Source organism: Cyprinodon tularosa, unplaced genomic scaffold (assembly GCF_016077235.1).
Source record: "Cyprinodon tularosa strain WSP-4 unplaced genomic scaffold, ASM1607723v1 ctg2, whole genome shotgun sequence".
Classification (NCBI taxonomy): domain Eukaryota; kingdom Metazoa; phylum Chordata; class Actinopteri; order Cyprinodontiformes; family Cyprinodontidae; genus Cyprinodon; species Cyprinodon tularosa.
The window spans coordinates 2,456,021-2,462,294 of NW_024038733.1; positions in this window are offsets into that span (position 1 = coordinate 2,456,021).

A 6,274-nucleotide genomic window follows, 5' to 3' on the forward strand; every position below is an offset into this window, starting at 1 on the left:
TTTGGTGACATTTTTGGATAAATGTGCCAAAATGGCCCCTCCGCCTAAGAAATTTCTCACTAATACCATTCTAAAATAAATATGATTCATCTGATTGAGTCCAAATTTGGTATATTTTTACACAACATTTAGATTTAAAAGTCTGTACTACTTGTCTGTGCTATAAATAATATTTTGGTAGTGTTTTGCAATGTTTATTTCAAAGAAAATTTTGGCGAGGTTCAAAAAATGCAAAATATTTTGTATTTTGTCCCTAATATTTCAGGCAGGGTCAAAGCTACAATGGTGCTGACACCAGAAAACCATTCTCTGACATCTTACCTTTACAGACGTACCAAAAGTTTCTTCTTAAATCTAATAGCTGTGAGGCTATAAGTTATTTACTTTTGTGTGTTTTTGTCAGGCAGAAATCTATTTATACCCCCTGAGGGTGTTAGAGGTTAAGCTAAAAACACAGTTTATAGAGGTGTAAAAGGGATCCTAAGGATTCGGCTAGAGAAGGTATTAATCAGGATAAAGATGCAAAAGTTCAACCTTTACTTTATATTTGATGAGACAATGAGGTGATCAACCAGCAACTGGAGAAACTGAAATGAAAAAAAAATTAAGCTCAAGGAATTTTCTCTCATAATCTCCAAAATAAACACAAAAATATGACTAACATCACCAAACAGTTGGTGGGGTCACCTGCACAGGGCCGGGAACTCGTCTGATAAATTTGAACAACAATTTTTGCCATGTTGAACAACTTATGTTGCCAAGGAATACTAATAAACATCTATAGAAGATGACTGAACCCAAAACAGTGTTTCACTGGAGTATTATTGGATGCTTTCCAAACCTTTGCAACTTTGCAGCTTCTTTCTAGCAGATTTATTTTTTAAATTGAGTTGTAAGGGATAAACCTGTATACATATAGAAAAATTAGATTAATGATTCACAATGTTCTAATTTTCTTACATAATATAGATCTGCAATTTTAATAGGGATGTAGAGATCATTTTAAGCCTCTTTATATCTAAGCGTCCTCACCAGGCCCGCTCTGCATTCTTCATGATAAAAACCTGCATGGCCACTTTGAAAATTCTGCAGCTTCTGACAGTCCTCTCATAATAGTCATTGCTGAGGGTGAACTGTAAGGAAAACCTGTTTGAAAATTGCTTGAACGCTGGATTGTAATCTTAACCTCACATCAGAGCCTGTTGCTCCACAGGGCATGATTTAAAAAAAAAATTGCCCTCAAATTTGGAGACACGAATGGATGAGAGGGGAGAGACAATGTGATTTTTTTTATTGCATACTGCCTCTTGTTCTAGCAAAAACTCTGCAGCCAGCTTCATTCACAGTGATATAACATGTTGGGCACCATTCATGTGTCAACAGGAATGATCACAAAAACGGTAATTGCTGCTGTTCAAAGACCATAATGATCATTTGGAGGAAGGCGGCGTCATCTCCAATGAGGCCGTGTCACTTTCCTCACAGAGTATGAAAACAAAGCAAAAGGTTTCATTTGCAGCAAGAAATTAAAATTTTATTTAACAGCTTTTATTTCGTTGCATCTTAATCACACTTAAACTACTGATCCGGTAGCGTTTTACAACATTCTGGTCACGCAGGTTGTATCGTAAGAGTATTTTTCTGTATCGTTTATAGCTTATGACTAAGGAGAAGAGGCTACCCGCAGGATAAACAGGGTTTAGGGAGACACTATAGGAGGCCCCGGTGATGACTGCACATGTGGCCATCATTTCATATTGTGGAGATAATAGCTGTTTACCAGACGGGGAGCACCGATTTTTAAGCGCTGTCATAAAGACTGGTGGTTTCCATGCCGTTAATGTCTTTATAGGGAAACAATAACACCATAAAAAACATGACTTTGTGGTTTTCGTGCAAGTGTTTCAAGACCAATGTAACAGCGGCATGTTAATTTGAGTCGGGCCGCTGCCGAAAACAGTCATTACACACACAGCTGGTAGGTTTGGGACAGCTGGCACTAATTCTGCTAAAACCCTGGACTATTAAATGATTATTATGTTAGAGCCACAGCGGGGAAATATAATTCATTAATATAAAACAAGCCTGTTTAGATTTAAACGGCAGTTATTTCAAATGTTTAGTTTTAGACTGAAATACCTAAATTGTAATCTAATATACCGTATGATTCCTACTCCTGGTTTGATCTGGTGGAAAATTCCACATCCTCCGAGTCTCACTCTAACACACTCTGTATACTTATTTAACATGGTTTGTAAAAAATATTGTGAATTCAAGCGAGAAAAACCCCCCAAAAAGAAATGCAAAAAACATTTGGTATGAAATGTAATAAAAATGCTGTTCCTGGACATTAATATACAAATACACCCACACGGGTATTCTTACCTAAAATGGGGAAATTAAACAAAGGTGTACAACAATCTATTTGTGAAAACAAAGAAATGAATTACCTTTCAGAGTATATGTTTTAGTTTTTTCCCAGGTTATTATAAGGTTCTCCTGCAGCCTTAACAAGTAGTAAAGCAGCCCTTAACCTAACTTCCCGATTTTGCCGCCAGAAATCCAACTGCAACTTTATCTGCAAGAGAAAAAGAGCAGCAGAGGCTTGCAAACATAAATTAAAGCTGATAAAAGGTAAATTCTCTGCAATACAAACACATAAAAAATACTGCAAGGCTGTTTTTTTTTAATCCAAAACATTGTTCAGATGCAAACTTGTGACCAAGTTTGTTGGGTTGGGAAGAAAACCATATGTAGTTTGCACAAGCTAGTACCAAAGTTGTTAAACATTTAAACTCTGTCCTGTTTTTAATGTATAAGATTAGACTTTTGTAATCCAAATTCATTTGGAAATACAAATCTTCTTAGATCAATACAAGGTTGATTGTTTAATTTGTTTTTAAATTATAGTTGTTGAAGAAAGGAGTTAAACATATTTCTCAGTCATTATTATTATTCATTTATTCCAATTCCATCCATCCATCTATTTTCTTCCGCTTTATCCAGGTCAATTCGAGACGTCCCAATCCACACACACCTCCGCCTGCTGCTCTGGGGGGACCCTGAGGCGACACCAGGCCAGCTCAGAGACAAAGTCCCTCCAACGTGTCCTGGGCCTTCCATGAGGCCCCCTCACCATAGCACATGCTTGGAACACCTCATAAGGGAGGCGACCAGGAGACTTCTGGCACAGGTCCTCCTTTCGACGTGGAGGAGCAACAACCTTACTCTGAGCTCTTCCCGGATAACTGAGCTCCTCACCTGAATTGTATTCTTATTAATCCAGGCATTAGGTTATCTAATTACATTTAAACCAACACAGCTTTATGAATCAATACAGATAGATCTGTGGAAATTATTGAGCTGGGGATCAAACCACTAAACTACAGAGGAAGTAAATACCTGTTTCTAGATTTATGTAAAGAAACTAAAAATATTTTTGTATTTTGTTAAATATTCAACTTGACACTCATTTATGGAAAGCAAAATCCTCACTTCTAAACGTTCTTAAGTAAAAATCAGGCTTACTTTTGAAAAAGTTTTCATATAGAGTTGAGCTTGAAAGTTTGCATACCCTCCCTTAAAGAAAATGATAATTTCACATTAGTAATTCAAATAACTCAAAACTGAAAAAAAGTAGTAAATATGAATGTACTAAATTATCATTTGATATAATTAAATATTGGAATTGTGTTAAAAAAAATTATTCTAAAAAAAAAAAAAATTCAAAAAGAAAAAAAAAAGAAAGAAACTGAAAGTACCTTGCTGATGAACAGAAAACCAACATACCTGTCAATTATTGGCTCAAAGTATATTTATATGAGTGTAATTACAGTATAAAATTTGAAAAAATGGTAAAAAAAAAAAAGTATGTTATTGGTGAGTGTTATCACTGTTTTATAAATCAACATAAGAGAAGAAATTATAAGCGAATAAATGTTTTATAAGCTTTTGGAAATTTTGATTTACAAAACACATTACATTTGCAATGAATGTAAAAGGATAATCTAGCAAACATTTGTAAATAAATCAGGATGAAACCCAACATTATCTACTAATGAATCACCATACCTGGTCATTATATTATTACTGGATCCAAAAGTAATTTTCATGGCTTGGTTTATAGTCGAGTCACCTTTGCCCTGCAGCCGGATGTGCCATGAAAATAGGACATGCTGGTGGAGTATTCTGATGTGTGTGCGATCTTGGTATCATTGCAGATCTGTTCTGCTATCAGCAGCTGAGGGTTATGCAGGATACCATTATCTGTTTTTGGACTGGTGCTGATCCCAACAGATCCTGAGCTGTGATTCCGCTAAAAACTGCTGATCTAGTGAACAAAAAGTTCCCTCCATAACACAGTGAAGGTGATATCACATCAAGGTGACCGTGCTGTTAAGAGACTTATTTCTCACATAGCAGGTCATGTTTAGGGTATGCTAACTAAAGAGTCATAGAACATTTGCACATTATTTAAACCTAGGGTTTTTATGAAGCATTTCAAAGAGACAGACAGGAATTCTAGGATAGGCCGGCATAAGAATGTATTAAAATACATTAATTTTTTCCAGTGAATGTGCATTCTTCAGCCATAACACTATGACCAATACCTGTTTCTGCTAACTAAAGAGAATCTACCTGCTGCATGGTGGTGCGGTCAGTAGTGGCGCCCTCTAACAATGGACGAATTGAGCTAAGGTTGTCTGTTACAGCTTTGATTCTTATGTAAATACTTATTTTTTTCCCTGTAATTTTTACATTATGCAACTATCATTCTCCTGCAAAACTGGTTCATGTTTTGAATTTCAAAACGCTCAAGATCCATAGGCATGTTTTTTTTTTATGGTTTTTGTACTATCACTTCAGTAGTGTTTGCAAGAAAAAGATAATTATGAATGTCTGTTTTTGTGTGTGCTGTGTAAAAGGCTTACCTGTGAAAGGGTGACCCTCTTTTATATAGTCAAATGCATTATCACACTCCTCTCACCCTGAGCAAAATGTTCCTATGTAGTCTAAAAGATTTGGAGAAATATGGAATTTCCTTGTAGTGTTAAAAAAAAAAATAAAAATATTGAAATAAATTTGTCACTTCTTTTTAAATGTATTTTTAATTACAAGCCTTAAAAAAAGCAGATCGAGTCCACTTACAGGTGATCTAATCATTCTCAGTGTCACATTTTGGTTAATACTTATTTTTAAAGTCCTGAAATTTGTTTACTAAAAATGACCCTCACATGATCTTCTGAATTTTACGTGGAAAATGCTCACAATATATGAAGCCACAGCAGGAAAACTACAGTGTATTTATTGGGAATTTAAAGCAATACACAAACATAAAGCAATGTATATGTATGAATTGCATGGGAGAAATTGATATGAAGCTAAGGCGGAAATTCAACTGAAGAAACTCTGATTACTTCCATTCAATCTGAGGCTGATCCGCCTCCGATGCAGCCAACCCACTTCAAGCCACATTTCCTCGATGCCCAATCATCTTCCAGCACTCTACTTAAAAGCCTCTCCAAATCATCTCTAGGCCTGCTCTTTAACAAGCGCAAGATCCGTTGCTCCTATGTCGGACTTGGATTCAGACAACCCACCTCCGTCCCCTTCTCCACCATTGTAGTAAGCTCATCCGACTCCTCCTCGATGCTCCAAAACCTCACCTTCAGTGTGTAGTCCCTCCAGACTTTCATGGAGTTCCCTGTCACTATAAACGGTCCGGCAGAAGACCGCCACGTTGAGCCTGGTTCTGCCAGAGATTTCTTCCCAAAGGGGAGTTTTTTCTCTCCACAGTCGCTTCATGCTTGCTCTTCATGGACAGTTTATGCAAACTTTGTTCATTCAGTGACATCTAACTCAAGCATCACCCTGTATACCAGCCTCTATGGATTAACCAAACTTCATCTATCTAAACTCCACCACCAGTTTCAGGCCCGGGGGGAATATCCTTATTCTCATACATCAGTTTATCTGCATTAAAGTATAAATCAGCGTTTATGTTTCCTGCCGAGGCCTGAGCGCCAAAGTTCAAACTATTGTATCAATAAACTCTTCTAATTGCATCTTTCTCTCTCTGTGAGTTTTTCAGATTGAAATGGTTTTACACTCTAAGCAAAAACTCAGAGGGTTGAGGCATCAACCCCAACAACCAGATGAGAAACAGTTTGTGGAACCAGCTAATTCTAAAATTACAGCTGCAACTCAATTGGATTATTTCTGGATCAGCATTGGGCATCTAGAGTTAAATTAAAGTATTTTTTTATTGACTCAA